The 27,953-nt window shown below is 32.4% G+C and overlaps 1 long non-coding RNA gene across 1 annotated transcript; it reads left to right on the plus strand.

The window, feature by feature from the left end:
* The first annotated feature begins 4,801 nt into the window (after window positions 1-4,801).
* Window positions 4,802-26,713, plus strand: LOC123661617. The gene is made up of 3 exons (XR_006744366.1): window positions 4,802-4,812; window positions 11,269-11,275; window positions 26,467-26,713. It is a non-coding gene; the product is annotated as an uncharacterized LOC123661617 (long non-coding RNA).
* Window positions 26,714-27,953: the final 1,240 nt, after the last annotated feature.

Genomic DNA, 27,953 nt, shown 5'->3' on the forward strand with positions numbered 1-27,953 from the left:
ATTATCCTATTCCTTTGACTTTGACCTGCATTGTATCATATTGTATAATACTATACAACATTTATCACGTTTTAAATAATCTCTATATCAGATTTCGTTTAAATCACTGGAACCAATTTGGTTGTGAAATTTTAATGTTGACGGACAAACGACTTTCTCAAAATTATTAGCATGTATATTGCTAATTTTAATTATGTATAGATATTGCTTAAAAGGCATATCTAATCTAATTGCTAAAATTTTATTAATTACTTAAACTATTTTATATTAAGGTCATTCTATCATTTAATTACTTATTCATATTCAGACTGTAATGAAAATAATTTACAAAGTAACGTCAGTCACACTAAATTCGATTTGCTTAATTCTGTCAAATAATAACCAGTCTTAATAATAGTATGTTACAGAGTACATTTTTATCGGCAGTTGTGAATAAAAACCATTACAAAATTACATTTTTGATATACAATTTTAATTAAAATAATTACGTTGATATGGATACAATCTAATTACAATTAGAACTAAAACTTGTGTACTGCGACTAAAACTAGAATGACAATGTGTCTTTGTAGAAATGAGAGTAATATAATTTTCGTACTTTCAACAGTTTCAACCAAATTTAGGGAACTTTATCACACTAACATGCCGTAACTACTCTACCTTCTACTGTAGTTTGAAACTAAAAGTAAACCTATATTTTATTAATTTTTTTATTAAAGATGCAATTTTGTGTATAGAACATAAAATGCATTTTTATTGCTTTGGACTTAATTTTACAGATACGATATGCAAAACAAAGTAATTAATTATTATCTTAATCTTGTTATAATATTTTAGATCAATAAAAATTCAAAATATTTCCATACAGAATACCCTTTACAAATATATATTTTTGCCACAGTAAATGAAATGATAAATAATAAGTTTTCCAAAACGTTTTTATTTTATAATCCAGCGCTGTATAAGAACTTTATAAAAGCAAATTTCTAGATCTATCAATATCTGAAATCCTGAGTTATTTGTCCTATTCATCCATTAATAAATTTATAGCTTTCAATAGTGGTACGAGTATATGAGGATAGATGAATTTGATGTTATATCAATTTTGAAAAGGGTTTAACTAGTTTTCAATACAAAACAAATGTAGGGTCGAAATCTATCAAATTTTCGCTAATTCACTTAAAAGGTGAGGTTTATTCACGTTCCGTTGCGTGATCACTGAACCTTATATTGAAGCGTGTAATTATAAGGCCTATATTAGGCTGTGTCTATACTGGGCTGTTACATAAGCACATGCTAAATATGTATCGCAATATGTGTTGAATGCTAATTGATTCCATTTGCATACTAACAGTTTATTACGGTTTCGACTGTGAGGAATTAGCGGTGCTTTTATCTGCTTAGTATACAGATATCATATGTATGTGTAGTATGTAGTATATTATCCTATATTACATATATTTACTTTACCTTGATATCGAATACTTATTGTTTTTGTGTATTATACATTGATCCCTTTAAAAATGAACTAAAGTTTAAGTTTTTGGGTAATTAAAGCCAATGATAATTAAATAAACAAGTAAAAAATTTTGTTGAGTTTTTTCACTTCGAAATTGTCCTTTCTCAATATAATTATTATTCCGAATTTTATCAACATATATGCTTTAATCTAAAAAGTCGTCGATCTGTCACATGATAAAAATTTAACGCGTTTAAAGCAAGAAAAAAAACATACCCTTCACTTTCAATAAAATCACTTAAGAATAATTAATATTATTTTAATTAAGTTACTAATGTAAATTCAATTACGCAGTTAAGTATAAAAGCACTTTCTGAGAATTAATATATTAAATTATAAATACAGACGATGGTATCTTTGCGAAACTCACTCATGTGTTTATATACGGTGTGACAGCTACCAAAATATTAATTACTTTATACACGTTTCAAATGCGCTAACTTATTTGGTACTACCACACCACTATTGTACTTGGGTCGTAACTTGATGTTTTATAGCCTACACTTAGGATAAATAGAAATTTTAATTCTGTTCGCTCTTTTCTTAAAATGACACAAGGAAAATAATGCAGTATAATTTTATAACATTCTCGTGTCATGTTAGTTAACATACTCCTCCGAAACGGCTAGATCGATTTTTATGAAATTTTGTGTGCATATCGGATAGGTCTGAGAATCGGCCAACATCTATTTTTCACCCCTAATAACACATAAATATCTAGTGGTGGATCACCCCTAAATGATAGGGGTGATCCACCCCTAGATATTTTTTTTACAAAACTTTTTATTTTTATTTTATTATGGTTTGGTATTGAAAAATACATACAACCATAAATTTTCTGCCTTCTACCACCAATCATTATTTTTTAATAGCGTTTAGCGGCAAGACAACGTTTGCCGGGTCAATTAATTTTATATATAAAATTCCCGTGTCACAATGTTAGTTACCACACTCCCGAAACGGCTGAACCGATTTTTATGTAATTTTGTGTGCATATCGGGTAGGTCTGAGAATCGCCAACATCTATTTTTCATACCTCTAAGTTATAAGATTAAGGGGCTAATAACATTAATGGCAAAACAACGTTTGCGGGGTCAGCTAGTATATGTATATATGTACACTGCATTGTGTACCTGTACTAATAACTATCATAAGAAAATATAAATTATTATTTTTAAATATAATTGTGGTATAAATTTCCATGAGAACAAAATCGCAGGCATGTAAGTTGTAAGATTAATTCGAAATATAATTGCGCGGTACAGTAACAACTAGACAAACGTACATAATCAATTTTATTAGTATTTGGGGCAGCAGCTCGATCGTGTATCAATTTAATGAACATGTCCTGTCCATATCAAGATAATGACTCGCCGAGTGAGGTTAGCAGCAGTAATACATGTTTGTTTACTAGTCTTTATTGCCTTAGAAAATAATCTTTTTAATTTGATACAATTATATTTACTTTTGTCAATTTTTCATTTCTTTCTTTTTTTGGTCATACTAACGCGCTATTAAATAATAGTCTTCTATCATTTATTGTGTTAATCTTTAAGGCTTCTTTTTTGTTATGTATTTTAATCGAAATCTTCTACAATTCTGAATCAACATTTTTATAACCCATTTTAAATTATTATTTATTACCTTAGCCTTTCTGTAAATTTTGCGTTTAATTTTGAACTTTAAAATAAAATTTATATCCCATATAGTAGAAGTATGTAGACAACTGGCGATTCAGTGTCACATACTATTTTATATCTTAAATTTTTTGTAAGTTTCCCAATAAAAAAAATTGGAAACAATCGAAAATTACACGAACAAAACCACGCCGCACAGCAGTAGTACAATAACTCAACACTGTCACTATGTAAGGTGTGATTAGCCGCTCGCAAGTGTCGACAAGGTCGTCAAGCTGGACTTTAAATCACCCATATCTCGAGGCCTTTGACTCGCGTCTAACGTGCCTGGCGCGAGATAAGATCAGAATACGTAAGATTTTAATTTCTCAGATCCAATTTATTCAATCGTATTAGACATTAATAATCACCCGCGATTTATTTGTAAGCAGATAAATGGATGAAAAATTTAAAATTATTTATAGTATCTCGAAAAAATTTATATAAATAATAATGAATATATTATATCTATTTCTCTCTCCGTATTTTACATTATAATTTTATTCAGATATTTAAGCTATCTGTAATGTGTGCTAGCTAACCCTTTAAAAATTGTAGCGTTATTTTTTTCCATCAACATGTTTTTTTTATTATTCAAATCTTTCATCCAATGTGGTGCACTAGTTCGGAAGTAAAGCGATTACATAATTTTGGGCGATACCTTTTTATTTATATAAATACGTAGTTATGCCTATACTAATATGTATAAATTTAAACATAATTATAGTTTCTTAATCAACTTCTACTTTTATATTTCATGTTATCATATCGTTTTACCCTTTTCCATTTATCATTAAGGTATAATATAGCCGTACCCTCTTTTCCCGAGCGCGACTAAGGGATAACAAAGTTCCACAACCACCTTGGAACTGTTGAAGTTGACTGATAGCGGGATAACCATTCAACTGCAGGCCTTCAAATACTCAGAGCGAAGACGGGCAGCAGCGCCTTTGGTGCGATAAAGCCAGCACTGCATACACCAACTCCTCTACCCAGCGTGGTGACTATTTGCAAAAGATATGAGTACGCGCGCCAAAAATTTCGTTCCTCGATTTCCGGCAGCCTGACTATTTCCGGCTACGTTAGCCGTCGCGGTAAAGGTGCGGTGAAGGGTGCCATGAATCTCTGGGTTAGGGAAGGTCTGGTAATGGTCGATGGTACCTTACTCGAAGTTATTCAGGATTATGTCTACTTCGGCTATATCATCTAAATAGGCCAAAATAATTTCGCGAAGAAAGCCCGTAGGAGTGTAGCGACATCTATCTCGCAACATACGGAATATAGGTCTGAGAATCGGCCAACATCTATTTTTCATACTCCTCGTACCCCCAAAAGAGGATTCGGTTAGGCTGGGTGGCGTATGGTAGGCTTCATCGAGTCTTCACTATGAAGGTTTCGCTATGAAAGAAAAAAAAAATCTTCGAGCAATGCGTCCCGCCTATTTTAACATACAGTGCCGAGACGTGACACTGGCGAAGGAACTAGTCCACATGTTTCAAGTCGCTCAACGTGCAGTGAAACGGGCTATGCGTGTAATCTCAAATATAGGATCAGAAATGTGACTATCCGCGAGAGAACGAAAGTAACTTACATAGACCACTGAATCAGCAAGTTAAAGTGGCAAAGGGGTGGTCAGCTGTGTCACAGAACCGATGATCGCTGGAGCAGACGTATCCTGAACTGAAAACCGCGTGTTGGTAATCGTAGTGTGGGAAGTCCTTTGGACGATTGGACCGACGATCTACGTAAGATTGTGTCGGTGGAGGCTGGATGAGGATTATGGAAAACCGGAACCCTTAATTTTTTAATTCTACTTCTTACTGTATAGCGGCTACAAAGAAAATGAAGAATCTCTTAAGAAATTTAAAAAAAAGAAAGTAGAAAAGATAAAGTAATAAGAAAAGTAACGAACGATATAATAACTGAACTCTTTTTACACATTAACAACAATGTTAACAAAAGTTACGTTAAGACTCAACAAGCAGAACAGTAAAATGTCAACTTGTCGATTAATATGTATGTCAAGCATCGAAAATTATCAAGGATAAATTGTACGTGACATTGGCGAAATTGTCAGTGCTCATTTGGCACTATTGAAAGCCATTAACCGTAAAGAAGAAAAAGAAGATAAGAGATAAAACCGTAAAGAACACTTTACACCTAGCCACTCATTAAAATTTTAGCTAAAATATGGTATAAGGATTGTTTTTGTAAATACTATTAGGTACATATAACATGACGCCGCGTTGGCGCAGCGGTCACAGCCATGGATTGTACCTGTCTCGCTGGCGGTTGCGGGTTCGATACCCACACATGACAAACATTTGTATTGGCCATACAGGTGTTTGCCGTGGTCTGGCTGTTTGTGGAGTCTCCCCACCGTGCCTCGGAGAGCACGTTAAGCCGTCGGTCCCGGTTGTTATCATGTACATCTGATAGCGATCGTCACTCATAGTATATATCCGCCAACCCGCATTGGAGCAGTGTGGTGGATTAAGCTCTGATCCTTCTCCCAGTAGTGGGATATTACAGGCTGAAGCGATAACCCAAGCACAGCTCAGTTGCCTAGGAATAAAAAATATTTATATAAAAAAAAAATTACGTTAATCATTTCACTGATCCAATTATATTTCCAGACTTGGAAGAGGCCTATGCCCAGTAGTGGGATATTACAGGCTGAAGCGACATATAACATATACACACTACTAACATATATCTTCTCATAACATTTCCATTATTATTTCGAGAAGTGGTTCATTTTAATATTACCTACTTTTTGTTTTACGCTTTTGTTCGCATACAAAAGATTCCATACGTTTACTTCTAAAATGAATAACGATGAGGAAACAGAAATAGGACTTAATATTTTATTTATCAAGATAAAAAGTACCAACAGATTAAGATTAGAGATATCTTTATCTAATGCAGCTATAAATAACCGACGTAGATCTCGTGCTTTTTATTAGTAATGTGGATTAAAAACGTTTAAGGATTCAAAATGTTTTAATTACGCCGTAGCCGATTTTGCTTAAGTGTTTTAACTATATAAAAAGAAAAGTGATTATTGAATAAAATTATGATTCAATTACTAGATATAGTACATATGCAACTAATAATATTTATAGTTTTAATGAAGATAACAAGAAAATATTTTATAAAAATACTGTACTATTATATTTTATTTTTTATTTTTTGATTATGTCTAGTTTGCTTAAAGGTAATTTTAATTAATTTACTTAAGTTTTCTTGTGTAAAATTTGCTTTAGAAATAAATAATGGAAGAGCACACTGGTTCATTGTGGCACGGGCTTTGCCTGTCACAAGAACCAGGGAACCCATTATTGAATGTAAATATTTTTATGAATAAAGCATTATTACTATTATTATTATTGAAAAATTTGTGAAACAGAAGAATTTTTCCTATAGTCGATGTCCCGAGAACTTGTTTATTCGCTTATTTATATTTTTTGCTTTCTTGTAATTCTAAGAAATCACGTCACAAATAAGTAAAATCTTAAAAAAACATTATATAACTAAAATTTAGAAACGGTATCGCGTTATATTCTCTGTAACTGACTGTTCTGCAGCAGTCGCAGGTACGATACTCGATCATGGTAAATAGCTATTTATACCTACTTGTGTGTTTTTCGAAATTCATCACAGAATTTTATACCACTACATATGTGTACGGCGAATACATCTCGCACCCTGGTTTCGCCGACACTATCGTCCTCTTTGCGGAGACGTTGGATGAGCTAGGCCGAATGTTGGGTGCCTAAACGAGTCCTCCCGACGAGTCTTGGGTATGAACTTGGACAAAACGAAAGTGATGTTTAACAACCAAGGCATACCAAAACCGGTATCGGTGGATGGTACACTTCTCGAATTTGTTCAGGATTATGTTTACCTAGGCCTAAACCGTCCAACTAGGCCGGAAAAACTTCGAGAAGGAGGCCGATCGGAAGATTCGGTTGGGCTGGACGGCGTTTGGCAGCCTTCGTCGAGTCTTCACTTTGAAGATTCCGCAATGCTTGAAGACAAAAGTCTTCTAGCAACGCGTCCTGTCTGTATTAACATACGGAGCCGAGACGTGGACACCGACGAAGGGACTAGTCCAGAAATTTAAAGTCGCTCAACATGCAATAGAACGGGCTTTGCCTGGAATTTCTCTCAAAAATAGGATTAGAAATCATTGTTATCATTATTATTGTAAGTGATACGTTTGTAGCAGAGTGAAACAAAGGTAAACTGAGGTTAACTGTCCTGTTCTCGAGAGAGTCACTACTTTCTAATTTATTATTTGTTTAAGCGCACTTAAAAACTGCTCCTTCGAACTGAAAAAACACATGGTGTTGGATAGTCCATTTACCAAGGAAAGCTATAGGAATTTTTTCCTAAAATTAATGCGTGTGAAACCGTGGGCATAGCTAGTTTGATATAAATTAGAAGAGAAGTAATATTAATTAATAGGGTTACAGTTATGAAATAACACTACGATTAATAGGAGTAAAATAACCACAGAAAATAGGAACACGAGTTTCGTCTCAGCCTTACAAAATGTTATACAAAAGGTTTTCGGAGCAGGTTTTATTTAGTACTTTATTTGTGTAAGACACCTATTATATATAGACAGATTTACGACGCAATCAAGTAGATACGGTCAGCTAAATCACCCATACAGTAAATATTGTGTTTGTGACTGTAAGTGGGCCGTAACAGTGTTCATTGCACGTATGGGCCACATCTGGCTCATAAACATTCCATAGCAAAAGCAGTAAAAATAATTAAAGCAAATGACTAGTATTAAAACCAAGTCAACGTTGCTATGTATATTTACTGACAACAACAAAAGTGTATATAATATAACCTTATATAGCGACCGAAATATCAATTGAAATCAACGTTTTTGTAGAGTCATCGAAAATAATTCCAAGTTAATATTTACTTAAGACTATTATTTATTTTGTGATAATAAAGATATTCGACGTCTTTACTAAATCGAAAAATTCTGTGATAAAAACCTTTTTTTATGAACGTACTTGATAAAAGACTAACACGACCAAGTTGTTAGATGAGCTCACGAAAAATTATGGTACAGTTATGGTATTGTAGTAAGTATACTCCAGCATAAATAAAACACTAATTCAAATTAATGCTATAATGATGTATTTGAAGTTTGAAAACCTATACTTATTTTGGAGTACACCTACGAAGGTTCGAATTGAAAAGTCACTCCATAGTGGTGAAATGGGAGTTCAGAATTTGTATTGGGAAACAATTTAATTGATTTTATGTCATGTTCACCGTCTTAGACTTCGAAATAGCTGCCATTTTCGCAATCAACGTCACAAAAAACATAAATAACGACACCCATGTCGATTCTTGGGTTTATTTACACCATTTCACCCCCTAAGGGGTAGATTTTCGGAAAATCACGAAAGACGTATTTGCTTATTTATTTTTGGGAGTACTTATCCGAAGTTTCGAATCGAAATGTCTATTTCATATTGTTCTGCTATACAAATTTTTAACCACCATATTACCCCTTTAGGGGTTGAATTTCGAATTATCATTCCTTATTCCTTATATACATTATAAAGAGAAACTGTGCAAAATTTCAGCTTTTTAGGTCGAAGGGTTTGGGCTGGGCTTTGATGAGTGAGTCAGGACTTTTTTTATATATAAAAGAAGATTAATATATATTTGACATCAGAGAAAAAAGTCGATTGTTAAATATTTAACAGAAGGTTAAGAACTTTTTCATATCGTATCTTTACATTATATATAAATACGCAATAAATATAGGCGTTAAATAAATGTAAACAATCTCCTTTAAGAAAGTATTATGGAAAGGAAAGTACTTACCCTTCAACATTTTATTTGGACGATACATGTTCAAAGTTATTACTTCACTGAACCATTTCACACGAGGTGTCTCAGAGGTGAGAACAAAAAAAATACTGAAGATGTACGCCTTGATATCAGCACGATATCTGACGTAAGCGCGATAATGTGATAGCAGGATAAGAACATTGACAATTTCATTGATTGCGTCTGTAAGGACTCGCCGAGAGAAATTTTCCTTGTGGCCTTCTACTGTTTTACAAAGAATTAGTCCTTGAGTCTATTGATCATAAGTTATTTTGTATATACGTTACTTTTTATTAGTATTATAAATTTAATTTCTTTTCCTTTAATATACATATGTATATTATATAAAAGGCTTGTGTTAGCCTTTTATTGAAAACTAAACTATTCTCTATTTGCGTAAAATGCCAGTTATCTTTCATATTGAAATAGAACGTAAAGACTTCCCAACCGTTTCATTTTGAAGATTGTGGTTTCTTTAATTTAATTTATTAGAAATATAAAGGTAACGAAATTTATAAAGCAAAGTTTGTACCCTTGTAGCACTAGGTACTAGGCACTAGTACATTAGCAGTAGGAATATCTACTTAAATTTATACTTGAAATACATCGCTTCAGCCGGTAATATCCCACTACTGGGCATTAGACTCTTTCCCCATGTAGGAGAAGGATCAGAGCTTAATCCACCACAAACACAGTGACTCTCTACGCAGACACAAAGTGATTCTCTACGCATAGCATACGGAAATTTTTCTGTTACAGCAATTTTTCTGAAACTATCATTAATATGAATAAATCATACGACGGATCAAGCAAAAAACGGTTTTTTGAATTATTATGAGGTAAACAGAACCTAGTTTCAAAAAATGTTTTTGAAGTATAAGATTTGATTATCCCATCTGTTTTCTAGAACGCCTATTTCACAAGCACGAAGCAAAACACCTGTTCTTCAAAGAGTATACATGCGGTATATATAGTTCTTTATCTCAATACTTATAAATTATGTCGTGTTTACGGCACACCACAGCGGTTTTAGATCATGGCCACGCAGATATGCTGAAGTATACAAAATATTTAAGTGCATCTCGGAGAGGGATAGGTTAAAAAATTGTATTTAAATTTACTATTATAAATTGAGGAGGTATGGCTTGGGGTGTTGCGGCTGGTAACTAACTTTAAATTTCCCTAAAAACATATAAATATACAATCCGTGGTGGTCTTAAAATGTTAGATTCATACGAAGTTTCTTACATTATATTTTTTTGATAATCATTTAGTGCACTAATGTCATATAGTAGAAATTGTTATGTTTATGGCACACAATTTTAGTTTTCTAATCTATCTATTCGTTTGCTATTTTTGTGCCTAGCTAAAACGAATTTAGTAAACAAATAATTAAATTAATACGATTTATTTTGAAATTGGGTAATTTATATTTGTTTGAGTGTTTTCATAGTCATTGTTTCTTCTGTAAATAATTATTACATTGAGAACTAAGTTTTATTAAAAACTGAGTGAATTATCTACAACTATAATTATATTGATATTGTAATAGTACATGGTTAAGATCTTATCTTTAATAACAAGATAATCTCATGGTATAATATAAGAGTTGAGTCACATTAACTACCGAATATATTATCAAACTTATCTTTAAAATTGAGGCCAGTGTTCTGAACCATCTACATAACCATATGATGTCGACGGACACTCGAGATTATTTTTTAAATGATTTCTTATTTTGCAATTAAAAGAAGTATTTTTTTTTATTATATACATCCTACTTTACATTGGTTGCCATCGCTTTTTTTAGTCTCTCATTTCTGACGTAATAAAATATTTTGTATTGTAATATATTATAATCATTTCTGTCCTTATCGTATTTTATTTCAATTATTGTATTGTTCACTTCGCTTCAGCCTATTGCAGTCCACTGCTGGACATAGGCCTCCCCGAGTTCGCGCCAGACTTCCCGGTTCTCCGTAATCCTCATCCAGCCCCCACCGGCGACTTACGTAGATCCTCAGCACGGTAGGCGGAGGACATTACACACTGCCTTTGCCAAGACGCGGTCACCACTCCAGGATACGTCTGCTCTAACGACCATCGCTATTGCTTCCGACACATATGATCAGTTCATTTGACAGTGGACCGATCAACTTGTTAATTTTACAGGCTTTTGTATTGTTGTTCAATTTAGTTTAGATTTTTTGTTGTTTAGCTTAGATTTTTAATAGACTTTGCGTTTTATTACTTTAAGTTTAATAGTATTTTTGTAGTGATATTGTTCTATTGTAGAAAAATTTGGGAGCTAGATTAGTGAATGTGTAATTTAAATAAATTTTAATGCAAATTAATTACTAAACAAAAACCTAGTGGTCACCCAGAGGTTTTAATTCGACCATAACTAAAAATTTAAATTAAAGAAATGCAAATAAATATGACAGACAATAAAGAATTTTTTTTTAAATTTTCAATTCGACTACAGACTTTGTCAATCAACAATACGTGTATAAATATAATATACGTGTGTTTGTCAAATACATGGTAGAGTGTGTAATGTTTTTTTTATTGGAACGAAGTTCCTTACGGCAAGCTAGTCAAAATTTGCCCTTGGATATAAGGGTTTATATATACAAAATTATTTATACCTAAAATTCAGAACTAAATGAAAGATGAGAAACGTGTTGCCGATTTGGAGGCTGCTATATTTCTGATTCTCACACAGTATATTATTACATTCATGTTTCTTAAAAACAAGTCCAGGAAGTAATTAATATCTATGTTTAGTCTACGTTCTTAATATTATAAACTGCCCGGTGCCAATGCTAAGTCAGCGGAACAGTTTCGTACTAATCTAATACGGAGGGCTGGCGTGCATGCATAACTAGCTTGACTGAGAACTGAAAAAAAATGTGATACGAAAACCGTAAGAAAAATATATAACGGAAGTGACGTAATATCAGTCACACGACTGTATAATATGACGTTTGTAAAACTAAAATATTACTAGTAAACTTTTTTAAAATTATTTATGTAATTTTATACTGTCGACAAAAATAATTAAAGACGTATGTTTTTTTTATTTCACTTAACAGTTTGAATTATTATTATTATTGTTTTCTATGATTTATTTTATTTTACGGTATTTGTTATTTTCCAAAAATTAGTGTTGCCCAAATTCAGTCTTGGTCTTGCAGTCTTGGTCTTGTTCTTGCGTTTTTGCAAGACCAAGACCAAGAACAAGACCGCGTATTTTTAGCAAGACCAAGACCAAGACTGACCGTGCAAGACTTGAGCAAGAACAAGACATAGCCTGCAAGACTCTTGCGTCTTGCAGCTAAGACTTAGCGCTATTTCACTGAGTAGTTAGGTGTAACAGTTCGGTGTATAGGTAGGTACGCTTAAGAATTCTATGAGACGCAAAAAACTGTATCAAAGAATATGAAAAACTGGACCTATGCGCATTACGACTAATACCATAAACATAGCGAATAAAAAAATATCTATTAAAATCAAACTGAGTGCATGCATAGTTATGTTTTAACCATCGGCACTTTGATAATGCGGCATCAAAGGTTTTGTACTTACTTCTCAAAGAAATTTGCCGCTTTTCGGAAGTACATGGTTATGATACACGCGCCGGCGGCTTCTTTTGAAATCTAAAACAATCGTTGCCGCCACGCCGAAATCATAACATTTGACACTATTTGATTGCCGCCATAGGGCGTAGGTATACTCATGCAAAATAATTTCGAATTTTAAGAGTACCTACAGGTGTTCCAAAGAATAAATAAGTTTCAGAGTGCTTAGAATGAAAATGAATACATTATACTGATCACGCAAGTAGTATTATGATTAGGATAAAATGGTAAGGATAGGTAGTAGATGTCATATTAATTCATTCTAGTAAGTATATATTATAATATTGATTACTTATATGGTTTTAAACTAATTACTTAGGTACTATTATTGTACATTTAGTCATTATATTTCTTAAGTTTGTACAAGAAAAAATAGCAAAAAGTGTTCAAATATCACCCGTTTAATAAATATTGTAGCCACTTTTAAATATACTTGAAACGTGTAAAAAAATTCTACAAAACTAATAAAATAATATAAAAAGCGTAGGTACTTACCTACTAATAAAATAAAAAGCCTGCGATAAGAGTTTTGTATTACTTACCAGCCCGAATATCTCTGAGAGAGATGATGAGAGTAAGTATTTACTAGCTGTGCCCGCGACTTCGTCCACGAGGAATAGTAACTTTGGAGGTATAGTGACGTTCAGGACTTATTTATTTATTTTAAAACTTCTGTCATCAAACATACAAACGAACTCTTCAGCTTTATAATATTAGTATAGATGTACGCCAAAACATTCACTTATATGTAAAGAATAGTGATTGGCACTAATTCTTTACATATATTTTATTCACGCGTCGCGTCTGTACAAGTAGGTAATATTTAGTGTGTGTTTGTACGCCGCACGCGGCATTGTTTGATTTGCGGCGGCATCCTTTTCATAGAGCCGGCACGTGGCGAGGCGGCGCGGTAGAAAGCAAGGAAACGTACTATAAATAAAGGAATTATTTTAATTCCAGTCATTTCCAATTGAGCTGTGCTTCGAGTCTAACTTAATAATTGTTTTTACTAATTCTCGTTGTTTTCTAAAAACGTATCACGTGTACAATTTAATATGAGTGACGAAGATTCAAATTATTCTAGTCCGAGTAACGAGAGTTTGAGTCACAGATCTAAAAGACCCAAAAGCAAAGAGGAGTTTTTCGAAATAATTCATGCATCCCAAACTGCCTTCTGTAAATTGTGCCAACATAAAAAGATTGAAATAAAAATGAAAAACAGAAACACTTCAGGCTTAAGGAAACATCTAATATCTTTCCACAAAAAGGAATCAGAAATATTTCTTCCTGTTAAACCAAAATTAAGTGGAGATATCACAAGCTTTTTAGTAACCGCTGGAAGAAGTGGACAGGTAAGAATATTTTTTTAACAGTTAAAAGAATTTTAACTCTGCGTAGCTATTCATGCGATACTTTTAAAAACGCCATTAACTTACGTAAGTATTTTTGAGTTAGTGGTATTTTCATCTAGGGGTGCGACATATTAAGTATGTAATTATCGTCTTAAATATTTTTTATAAACACCCATATTTTCATTTAATCGGCCAGTAACAACTAAGTACTTTATTTTGGTAAATTACAGTACAGTGCAACCTTAATATAACAAATATCAATTTAACGATTTTCTCGATTTAACAACAACAAACCTCCTCCTCTTATACGCTCAAACCTAGTATGTTTTAAATAATAACACAAGATTTATTGTTTTGTTTCAGTCGGAAAACAGCAGTGACAACATCACGACAGCTACAGTTGATTGGGTGGTGAAAAAATATCTTCCCTTCTCATTTTTCGATGACGAAGCTACACAAGTATATTTTCGATGTATTTGCCCTAATATGGTGTTTCCTAAAAGGTCTACACTTAGAAGGAAAGTCAAAGAGCGATTTGAAGAGCTCCAATTGAATCTCAAGGAACGACTTCAACAATTATCATCTAAAATGTCTTTTACCATTGATGGGTGGACGTCAATTGCTGGTAGGAGTTACTACGGGGTTACTATTCATTATATAGACAACAAATGGGAGTATCAATCTGTAGTTCTTGATTTTATACCATCACGCGGTCGACATACTGGGGAAGATATTGCAACGATTTTCCATGAATGTTTATTGGAATATGGCATAATTGATAAAATACAAGGTATCACGGTCGACAACGCAACTGCAAATACCAAATTTATGTATGAACTGGGCAAACAGCTGCCGCCACACTTTGATTCAGACAATCAACATTTCCGGTGCTTTGCTCACATTTTAAACCTTGGTGTACAAGATTTATTAAAGACCTTAGCATTACACTGTGAGTCTGACACTAACGCGCAAGATCAGCAGTACGAAGACTATGCAGACGAAACTGAGGATGAGGAAGATGAAGAATCTGCACCAAATATTGCTGACTCGCGTACATCTGTAACAAAGTTACGCAGTATTTCCAGTAAAATAAAAAGAAGTGAGATATTGAAGAAGAAGTTTCAGTCTGCTTGTGAAGCAGCTGGCGTGCCATCAAATCTAAATGCCATTCTTGACTGTCCAACGAGATGGAATTCCACACATGATATGATTGGATTTGGTTTAAAAGTGAGAGCGGGCATTGACATATTGTGCAGTTCTGTCACCGAATTAAATGATTTTCAAATCACAGCTAATGAATGGCAGGTACTCGAAAAATTACATAAATTTCTAATAAACTTTAAACTTTTAAGTACAAAACTTGGTGGAGACAAATATGTTACATTACCGCTAGTCATTGTATCATTCAATCTCTTGCTAGATAAAATTGAATCCATGGTAAAACAGTTAGATGAGAAACCTAATCGATCTGAAGTGGATGAAAGGCTCATTCTAGCTTTCCAAGCAGCTCGAGACAAAATGCTTAAACATTACAAGAAGAGCAACTGGATTTATTGTACTTCTTTAATTTTAGACCCAAGGCATAAGGCTCAGACTTTTGACCTGACAATGTGGGGGAAGCAACTTAAAACAGAAAGTCTGCGCAAGTTCAATGAACTTTATGAAGAATATAAAAGTCTACACTCACTGAACAAATCTCTGGAATTACCAGAAAAAGAAAATAAAGTATGTGATGAAGATGAAGACGTAATAGACTTTGATAAACTCTATGAATGTCCCTCGACGTCATCTGGATCTTGTCTTCGAGGCTTAGTGATAGACGAGTTGGAGGAGTACCTGAGAAAACCAAGAACTGCCAGCTCGGAAGACATTTTAGATTGGTGGAGGACGCATGAGACAGAGTATCCGATTTTATCGAAAATGGCCCGTGATTTTCTCTCAATACCTGCAACTTCAGTACCTGCTGAGAGGTTATTTTCTAAAGCATCATTAGTAATTAGAAAACATAGAAATAGGTTAAGTGATGAGTCAGCCAGATGGTTACTTTGTATTAATTCTTGGTCAAAAAAATTGATATAAAGTATCATAACCTAATGATAAAGCTGTTGATTTGTGTTGTATTTCATTTTTTATTCAAATAAATGATAAATCGTAAAACTCTTTTATTAAATTTCTTATAAGTTGAGGGTTCAATCTCTTTCTAGACAGATAAGTATTGTTCTTTAAAATACAGTCAAGTTATTGTAATTAATTTGTTTTTTTACATGTTTTAGCAAATGTAAGCTTATAAATCATAAATGTTTATTAAGAAACAGTTACTTCCATGGAAAACGACATATAGGTCAGTTGATTTTTCGAATTTCTTATCAAATCTTCAGTTATTTATTAATCTGCTTGATCTTTACTATGGCTATGTTAATTCAAGCTCACAATGTTCCAATTCTAATACGTTTTTCTAAGATTTAAAGTAAACTTTAATAAATAGTAATAGACTAATAGGTAATTTATATTTTACTTATTATAATTTTAATAGGTAATTGCAAGACTTGCAAGACTCTTGCTGCAAGACCAAGACCAAGACCAAGACTGGGAGCGCAAGACCAAGACCAAGACCAAGACCAGGTGTATTGGCGCAAGACCAAGACCAAGACTGGCTAAGTCTCGTCTTGTTCTTGCATTTGGGCAACACTATCCAAAATACTAAATTTCCTAAATACTTTTATGTACTTAATTAAAAACTAATCAACAAAATTAAAAAAAAAATCAAGAACTAGAAAATATATATAAAATTCAACATTTTTTTTTCAAATTGTGTTGCTTCTATACTTTCCGAAGGAACTTCGTTTCTACCTAGTGTCCCATGATACCACATAATTGATTGAATATAATTTTATGCAAAATTAAAAAAAATATTATCATTCTCTATATAAACTACTCGTATAAGTGTGCTTGTAAATAATTGTGTTTGCTCACAAACGAAAAAAAACCGACTTCAATTTCATCGACGAGTAGTAATACAACGTAGATCGACGAAAAAATAGTCAAAATCGGTACACCCAGTAAAAAGTTATTGCGGATTTTCGAGAGTTTCCCTCGATTTCTCTGGGATCCCATCATCAGATCCTGGTTTCCTTATCATGGTACTAAACTAAGGATATCTCCTTTCCAACAAAAAAAGAATTGCCAAAATCGGTACATCCAGTAGAAAGTTATGCGGTATAATACAACGTAGGTCGACGAAAAAAGCGTCAAGTAAAAACGCATTATTAGATATAACTCGAAAAGTAGTTGTTAGATCTCAAATAAATTTAAATGGGACCAATTGACACACACCACCTTTCGATTAAAAAAAATTGTCGAAATCGGTCCACCCGGTCAAAAGTTCTGAGGTAACAAACATAAAAAAAAATACAGTCGAATTGAGAACCTCCTCCTTTTTTAGAAGTCGGTTAAAAAGGGTACAAATGTTTTGCTTCACGTATTAATATATAGATGTTTGTTAATTAAGGAAATTAAATAAAAATGTTTTGATTATCATTTTCTTTCTACCTGTACCTGTACAGTAAGTAACTAAACAGCCTATAAATAAATTTTCTATAACTGGTACGTAAAATAAATCTTTTGTTTCAGACATACATGTCAAGAAATTTCTTCAAAAATAACCAGACGGGAATCACACAAAATGTCAAAAAATTCACTTGTATATGGTCCCTTGAATCTAGGACGCTTTATACGTTTATTATGTACAAGCTCTGTCTCATAATTAAATTCTTACGGAGATCAGTTTGCTATATCGACCAATTTTTACGTTTATTCGAATTATGTAGGTAAAGTCACGATATAATTTCTCATCTATGATCATGTCTAATAAAAAGGTGCGAATTGTAAAAGTTTTTTGAATACGAAGGTTCATCATCATGTCTGTGTTGTTTTTTATATCGCTAGGGTGAAAACAAACGTAGGGTCTGCTTGATGTTAAGCGGATATAGTTGCCAATTGATGTCTACAACACCAGGAGCTTTGCAAGTGCGTATATATCCTACCCTGACCTTTTCTAGGAGCTCAGCCTTCCTAAGTCGCCACAGGAAAACAATACTTGGTAAAATCAGTATTATTTATCTGTGATCTTCTGTTAGGTTGAAGTATGTTGCCAGTCAGACTAGTCCAAAATTTTGAGGAAGATATTTCTTTCTGTGCATTATCTCAAATGTTATGTTGTGTTATGTACAAAAATTAGTTTCTGGAACTTTCCGTTACTACTTTTCGAGTAATCTTTGATAACGCGTATTTATATGACAATTTTTTCGTCTACCTACGTTGTATGTGGTTGGTGACTTGATGTTGTCTTTTTAATGTTAATTAATAGTTAATATTTTTAAAGTTAACAAAATTATGTTAATGTAATTTACTACCATAGTTATAACAATGAACCTAAAACTAAAAACCTTATATATACATAACTAAAATTATTAAAAGGAGTCCCTTTAGAATTATTACTATTATTTGTCGATGTAATTGAAGTCAGTGTTTCTTTCGTTTGCGAGTAAACACAATTATAAAGATCACAACTCTCAAAAATTTCCGAAAGATTAATTTTGGTGATGCATTCACCAGCGTGGTTGTTATAACATAATTCATAGTTTAATTTTATTAAAATAATTTTATTTATGACCGTCTATTAAGCAAGTCGAACCGCTAGTTGGCGTATAAACAAATAATTTTAAAATTTCCGTTATAATCCAGACGAGAAACAACATTATCGATGTGTGGTTTTTTACGTTATCAAAATGAAAATTTTGACGAGTACAGTGTTCGATCTCTAATGTGTTTACGTTTGAAATGATTCACGAAATACAATGAAAATAGCATGCAGTAAACGACTAAGGATGTTTTATTATTTCAAGCAATAATTATTTTAGAATCGATGTCATTGGCTCCAAGCCAATACATAAGCCTCGTTTTATACGTGTCATTAATATATTTACTTCATGTGTCGATTTTTTAAATGTTATAAAGGAGATAGTTGTGTCTTAGTCCATCTATAATATATTAACTGAATTTTATTTAAAAATCAACTAGAATGTGAAAATCACATACAAGGTGAAAATTAGGTATTCAACTAAAACTAACTACAAGTTTTCAAGTTGTTTTGAAATCGTTGTTTTGTGATTGTGGAAATATCGAACTAGGCGTCAGTTTTAAATGCAAGCTTAGTACGGCACGAACAGTAAGGAGTATACTTAATATTAGCGATGAGTAAAAACAAAATGGATATTAAATATCGAGGGTGAAGAGAAAATACTTTTTACTAAACAATGTAGAAATAAGTGTCCGATCGGAAACTCAGTAACAAAAGGTGATTGATAAAAACACAGCGAAAACAAAGAAATTATGATCTAAACCAGGGGTTGCTAAACTTATTTTGTCTACTGCCCACTAAGAGAATAAATTATTTTATAGTGCTCCCTATGAGCAATCTTTTATTGAATATTAGTTGATGTTCACAAGTTGTAGTCGAGAGTCCTTATAGATTAAATGACAAATCGCCCCCCAAGCCTCTATACAACGGCACCATTTTTTTTCTAGGTCTCTTACCGCACCTTAAGTACTGCAGCGCCCAGGAGGGGGCGTTATCGCCCACTTTTGGAAACACTGATCTAAACGCAAAGCTGAATGTACTCGTATTTTAAATATGCGCCGTTTTTGTATATTACAGTTTGTTAAGGCGTAGAATAACAATCAACCAACAGATATACTGAGAAGATATAAGCTTTTAATCTTTGAATAGTCACCATGACTTAAATTTAAAACGGAATAATGTACCCCTGATAGTAGTAGCAACAAAGCTGAAATATTGATCATTTTGAGTTCCTGATATTTCGGCGCTATTGAAAGCAATGGGATATATACAATATCATATTTAGTATACTGAGAATATTTTTGTCAAATAATTATCAATTTTTTCTTAGAGCTCATTTAATACTATAAGCATCAAAATAAAAATTGGATGTTTGATAATATAAAGCAATAATTATATAAAAGATTTTAATTTCGTCTGAACCTTGATAGATATGATGGAATGTTAATTTAGTGCTGTCGATCAAAACGTAAAAATAATCTATTTTTTTAATGCGAAGCAATTGAGAAACTGACATTAAAATTAGTTACCTTTTTATGAATCATCATCATCATCATCATTACAGCCCATACAGTCCACTGCTGGACATAGGCCTCCACAAGTTTACGCCAAAAATAACGTGAACTCATTTGTTTTGCCCATAGTCACCACGCTGGGCAGGCGGGTTCGTGACCGCAGTACTGGCTTTGTCGCACCGACGACGCTGCTGCCCGTCTTCGGCCTGTGTATTTTAAAGCCAGCAGTTGGATGGTTATTCCGCCATCAGTCGGCTTTTTAAGTTCCAAGGTGGTAGCGGAACTGTGTTATCCCTTAGTCGCCTCTTACGACACCCACGGGAAGAGAGGGGGTGGCTATGTTCTTTAGTACCGTAGCCACACAGTACTTTTATGAATGGGTCATAATAATTTAGTTTTTGATCAATCTCATACATAATCGAAACATACAAAAATAAAAACGATTAGCAAAATATACATTTTTAACTTTAAGTTTTTTTTTAACAAGTAAATTGTTTAATTTACAATTTCTTAAATTTCATATTTATATAATTTTATTTTAATTTGAAAATATTGGTTTTATCGTGTATAATAAATAAAGTATATCTGTATCTTATATTAGTATAATTACTATTATATACGTCATAGTAACTAAGAGTCTGCAGTTGAACAGAATTAATGAATGGAAAAAATTATAACAAATGATTAATCTCCCGCTTAATTTAGTGGAGCCGTGAGCTACATTTTATAAATGTATTTGTCTATGTCATGAGTAACTCTATAAATTAAATTATTTTTCAATAAATTCAATTATAGACGCTTCACACTCAACGGCCCCACTAGAGTTTACTTCCATGTCAGACTTCCGGAAACACGTACAATATACATACAAGCACAAATGCACAGACCACGAATAGCATTTACAAAAGTTTTTCACGTGCGGGGATCGTACCCGAAACCGTTAGCGCAACAGCTAGTGCCGTAACCACTCCGCTAACGAGTCGCAACCTATACCAATACATAACTATTAAAAATTTCATACGATTTTCTTTTCTTAATGCGCTAACATAATTAGCACTTGTTTGTTACTTTAATATTTATGTATGTCCCTGTGGGTTTGCTCATCACGCATGGCATCATGCCATCAGGCACGTAAACCTGTCGGTCTCTGTTTTTATCGTTGACAGCCGATAGCGATCGTTACTCATGGGGTATATCCACCGACTAACTGTGGAGCAGATTGGTAGGGTAAGCTTTTCAATTCAGTTCACACATTGTATTTGAACTATTAGATCTCGATAAAAGCTTAGTATCTTTCATTTCAGAAAATTAAATATTATAACATTTGCATTTATTAACGTTTTACTGTTGGAAATATTATTTTAAATACCATATTGAAATAACGTAATTATCTTCGACGAGTCGGCTTTTATATTTTCAGATCATAAAATATGGAGATGAAATACATTTTGCAAAATATGAAAGATATTCTACCGACTGCATCCATGTTGCAAATGTAATTTAGAAGCGGGCGTTTTTAAAATTTCCCTGATGCGGCTAGAGTGGATTTACTGCTACATTATTTATTGACGTCGTGGTTAAGTTTATTCGACGTGACGTGTATCTTTATCTGCATATAAAGAACAACTTTGTGAGAGACTGCTGTGTGAACGTGATTTTTGGTTACCCTATTTTATGTATTTATCGCGACACAAACAGCATAAAATAACACATAAATACAACAAAATAGTGAGTTTTAAGTAAGCCAACGAACTTTTCATTTAAATATGTGTTAACCTTATAAAAAATACTTCGCAGTGATATGTTAAAAAAATATTTGTAATTGTGGTATTTACACGATTACCGATTGTCATCTCATCGCTAATGATCGGTTTATCCTAATGCGACTTAGCTTAGTTCACATTTTATCATAGTATTCATACACGCTTCACCCTATAATATTCCTGGTGGGGATAGGTCTATTTCCCTTTGTAGAAGAAGGATCAGAGTTTAATTCACCACGCTGCTCCAATGTGGGTTGACGGATATATCTCTAATATGAGTAACTATCGCTATCAGGTGTAATCAGTGTATCAGGTGTCAGGCTATAATGTGCTCTCTGAGGCACACTCATGAGGCACATCATAATATTCATATAAAATGTGTCAAAGTCTGTTCATTCACCTAAGTAAATTCATAGATAGATTATAGGGACCTCGTTTTCTCTTTTATTTTAATTTGAAATTTGAGATTAGTGTGTCAAGCAACTTAATTCTTCGCTAGGTACTTAAATTTAGATTTCACTTTACGTCTATCCTCAATAAAAATCGACCTAGTTTGAAGACGAGTCACATTTTTAAGTGTAAAAAAAACATTCCTAGCAATAGAATTCTATTTTAGTTTATAAATCTAACTCTTTTGTATGAATCTAAGCGTTAAATTTCTATAAAATAGTAAATATGATGATACAAATCTAATATACCTATTATAATTTTGTGTCACAATGTTTATATCTATACATATAATAAAATGGTAGGAAAGTCAAAACTGTACATTGAATACTTTTTTTAAAAGAATAGTTGGGGTGTAATCTACAATCGATACCGAAGCCAAAAATATAGTTTTAGAATTTTTGTCTGTTTGTTTGTCTATATGTATCTTCGTAATAAACTCAAAAAGTACTGCATGGATTTACTTCAAATTTGGCACAAATATTATTAGGAAGTCGGGTCAACATATAGGATACATATTATTACGCTATCACCTACGGAACGAACAGTGAACCTTTATTTCTTCAACGCATTCTGTAACAACGTGTAATCTAACGACAAATATTTGAATGTTGTTGTTATTATGTTAATAACCATGCTATAAGCTAGTTTCACACTATAAATAAAGACATTCTGTAGTATATTTAGTATCAGCATTGCACCCGTGCGAAGCCGGGGCGGGTCGCTAGTAACTACATATAATAACTTCTCCGAAACGACTCGATAGTATTTAAGAAATTTTTTGTGTATATTTGGTAGGTCTGAGGAAACGTTCTTGACTTTTTTTTATAACGCTAGAGGGTAACATGGCTCTACCATATGACAGCGCAACGTTTACGGGGTCGGGTAGCATTTATTATACATATACAAAACTCATATGTTGATCTAACTTAATTTCCACAGCAAATTATTTACAATATTTTAAAAATGGAAAATCTAGAACGAACATATGATTGTAGTATCATAATATTTAAATGGGAAACTATGTCGATGAGGTGAAAATGATACCGTCACGACTTGTCAATGTTGTTGGAACTTGCTAGCTTGCCAAACGATAGTCTATTCTTGGAACTGTCCACGTAGTCTTTTATAATCGAATTTGTTGATGTCAGCTGATGATAAAGCGGCATGTTTCTTAAATTATGAATTGATATTACGCTTAACGTAGTGAATACATTATGTTTGACATAGTCAATGCAGTATTTTAGATTATTTTTTTTTAAATATTTTTATTTTATAAGGTTAACTAAGTAGATTTGTATACTATATGTATTATTTGACAAAGTAACAAATATCTATGACATACACAAACGGTCATCTGCTCCTAAGGTAAGCAATTTAATGCTTGAGTTATAGGTAGCTGCCAGTTGATATAGCTAATTTTTTTCCGATAATTATATATAATTAAAAAATAATCGGACACAGACTCGAGGTGGGAATCGAACCCAACCCCCGGAGCAGAAAGCAGGGTTACCTACTGTAAACTGGCCAACGGGCTAGTCTAATCAAATTCATATACAATGTAAATTTAATTTAAAAGTATTTATTAATAAAAGAAAACAGAATTCAATTTTGATATAACAAAATGCCTTCAAAATATTTAAAAAAAAATTATGAAATGAGAAAACTTAAATAACAAGATTGAATTTCTTTTAAAAACTATAAAGACTATTAGAAGAGATATAGAATATTAATAAAACAAGTTAATGTATATAAAACTATAAATATATATATATATATATATATATATATATATATATATATATATATATATATATATATATATATATATATAAAACTCACTAAAACTATAAGAATGGAGACTATACATACGTTTATACGCGTACACTGGTATGTGGATTTAAAATATTTGAAATTCTTGTCATGAATATTTTACATTGCTGAAATTCGTGAGTTCAATTCTTAGTTGCCGATATTTTTAGTTTTATGTATTTTACATTTTAGAGAATATGTAAAACTATCACAGTTGTTATTTATATATTAATAACTAGCTGTGCTCGGGACTCTGTCCGCGTGGAATTGAACAAAAAAGTTATTTTTTAGTTCGCAGATTTATTAAATAAATAAGTTTCCAAAATAAAAGTAGCTATGTTACTCCTTATTATATCAGCTCAGTAAGTGAAAGTCCCGTCAAAATGGGCCCAGCCATTTCAGAGATTTACCGGAACAAACAAGAAGACAGATAGACAAAAATTGTAAAAATCTTATTTTAATATTACAAACAGGCACTCCAATTTTATTTATTTGTATCGATGTTATAATATATCAATAATGTTAAGGGTGATATATCACACCTTCCTGACGTAATTCGTAAGTGTACCCATTGATGTGCGTGATATTTACCACATCCACTGAGTATCGTAGAAGCCATATCTATAGAGCCTTGCCAAACATACTAAAACTTTGTACTAAGCGGTTAACAGTTAATACCTGGGCCGCTCGTTGTATAAAGTTTACACGGATTTCAAGTCTTAACAGTAACACGAGATGGATTGGTCGACTATAAAAAGAAAAAAATCAAATGTAGAAAATATACGACTATAATTATAAGAAATAAAATATTTATTAATTTTTGTTTGAAATAATTTAAATTCTCTACATATTATTTCCTGTTATTTTGTTTATCAAATTTTAACGAAGCGGTATGAGTGTTTTTAATAAAATCTATGAAAATTTTATTTTTACGATCGCGAGGGTGGACATCAGTATTTCAATAAAAACGTTATTAGTAAAAATCCACAAGACCAAAAAAATAAATTGAGTAGTTCATATATGTGTTATTGCGTTGTGTTCATATATGTGCCCGCGACTTCGTCCGCGTGGAATTTAACAAAAAAGTTATTGTTCATTTCGCAGGATTATAAAATAAATAAATTTTTAAAATAAAAGTAGTCTAAGTTTCTCCATATTACATCAGCTATTTGCTAGTGAAAGTCCCGTCAAAATTAGTCCAGTCGATTCAGAGATTAGCCGGAACAAACAGACAGACAGACAGACAGATAGACACAGAGACAAAAATTGTAAAAAAATGTTGTTTTGGTATCTGTACCGTATACATCCATATGCATTTGTTAAAAGCGGTCATTTTAATATTACAAACAAAGACTCCAATTTTTTTTTATAGATTTACTTATGAATATGAAAAAAGCGTATCATAATTTGATTATGCATAATTTATTGAACGTATTATCTTAAACTTTAATATCCGACCGATTATCAAACGAATTTCACCTATTTACTAGTAGATTTTAGAACGGGGTTTTGCATGCGTGTATTAACGATTTTAGCTGTTCCGGTTTCTCCTGTTAAAATATGTATCCACCCATTGATAGCGTAGCATTCTCACAAAGAATATCAAAAGCACTCGGCACAGCACAATGGAGGCAGATATTTTTTCAGGCTAATTGCATTTTTTATTCCTTGTTTCTTCCTTACTAGCTGTTTCCCGCCTGCTTCGCGTGGCATAAGTTTGTGGCTTCGCTCCGCGCGAAATAGTAATTCTTTTATTGTTTATATTAATAATGGAAAATTATCACATGTCCGCAAATAATAATTATTTGAAAAATCAAACTAAAAAATAAATTATAGTTAAAAAACTAAAAAAAAACACGCTTTTATAGCTAATCGAACTAAAAAGTAGAAAATAATTTTTAATTACAAAGAGTTTATATTACAGTAGTAACGTAGTAAGTAACGTAGTTAACTATAAAACCGTGGTTTTTTAGTTTTATTAATTATTTATTATAGTTTTATCTATAATTTATTAAAATATTACTATAGAAGTACAGATAAATAAAATATTTACAATGTCAATTCAAATATCCAAGTTGTACGAGAATTAATAACTAAAGGGGATGGTAGATTCTCTTGGGATATTTTATCTAGATTTAATACTCGCAAGCGAAGTTAGAAATTTAATTTTAATTACGACCTTTACTGAAATAGAAATAGTTAATAATAGTTTCCGTTAATAATCAAGCTCAGTTTAAGGCTAGGTATTCCTGCAAAAGTAGGCATTTAGCGCTGAGCCGGCCGCGCGTAATAATACTTCGCGCGGACACTGCGGCAGTGAACTCGCATTGCAAACGTGACCCCGCCGTCAGTGACACAGTGCAGAATTAAGCAGTAGGATAATTTTATTTGGCTTTAAAATAGAAAGGCATTTATTATGATCATTTTTTATAGTAGTAATAAATAATATCTAGTTTCGTAAATAAATGAAAGTAAAGGATTTTAGGGTTATTTATTTTACAGACTGTTTGACATAAATAGAATAAAGGGTATCAAATGAAACAAATTACATTACAAAATTTAAAATATTATTATGTATCATCTCAATAAAATAGTCTGTAATTAAATTAGTTCTCCGATGTTTATGAATTTTAAAATTACTTCATCGGCATAGGCGTAAAAATATAACAGACAGACTGACTTTTGAATTTTGTAATTGTATTTACTTAAAATAAAAAATAATTGTATTTGCTCGCAAACGAAAAAAACCGACTTCAATTACATCGACAAGTAATAAAATGTAGATCGACGAAAAAATAGTCAAGTATCTACGCGTTATCAAAGATTACTCAAATTAGTTATCAGATCTCAATAAAATTTACATGTGACCACATGATAAACATCAGCTTTCGATTAAATTAAAAATTATCAAAAGCGGTACACCCAATAAAAAGTTATGCGGATTTTCGAGAGTTTCCTTCGATTTCTCTAGGATCTCATCATTAGATCCTGGTTTTCTTATCATGGTATCAAACTAGGGTAGCAGTAAAAAGTTATGCAGTATAATACAACGTAGGTCGACGAAAAAAGCGTCAAGTAAAAACGCATTATTAGATATAACTCGAAAAGTAGTTGTTAGATCTCAAATAAATTTAACAAATGACATACACCACCTTTCGCTTTAAAAAAAATTGTCGAAATCGGTCCACCCAGTCAAAAGTTCTGAAGTCACATACATTGCAGTCGAATTGAGAACCTCTTCCTTTTTTGGAAGTCGGTTAAAAATATAATTTAGATTATTCATTTTTAGCTGTGTACGAGTGTAAGGTTTGACATGTAGCGTTGCTTAGTTTAAACTAGTATCAAAATTATTTTAAAACTCATTAAATTTTAATTAGCGTGTGCTTTGTGCCGGCATTGAATCATCAGGGTTATCAGAGCTAGGATTAGGGGGATCTATGGCAAGCTTTTCATATTCCTTTTGACTTGATATGTCTCTAATGGGCATACTCCTTGCATTTCTACTGTCTATTATTTCAGGCAGCAAGCAATTTATATAAAATGTTAATAATTTAGGTTTCATATTAGTGTTCCAAAATACATCATCCTTTTCTATCAATTGTGTGTATATTTTTTCATTCTCGCCTGCCCATATGGCCAAAAGACACTTTTGTCGTTCTGATACGTGCAACTGACCTTGTATTTGGCGATACCAGTTAATTTTTTTATTAATTGTGGTT

This window comes from Melitaea cinxia, chromosome 17 (genome assembly GCF_905220565.1).
Source record: "Melitaea cinxia chromosome 17, ilMelCinx1.1, whole genome shotgun sequence".
NCBI lineage: Eukaryota > Metazoa > Arthropoda > Insecta > Lepidoptera > Nymphalidae > Melitaea > Melitaea cinxia.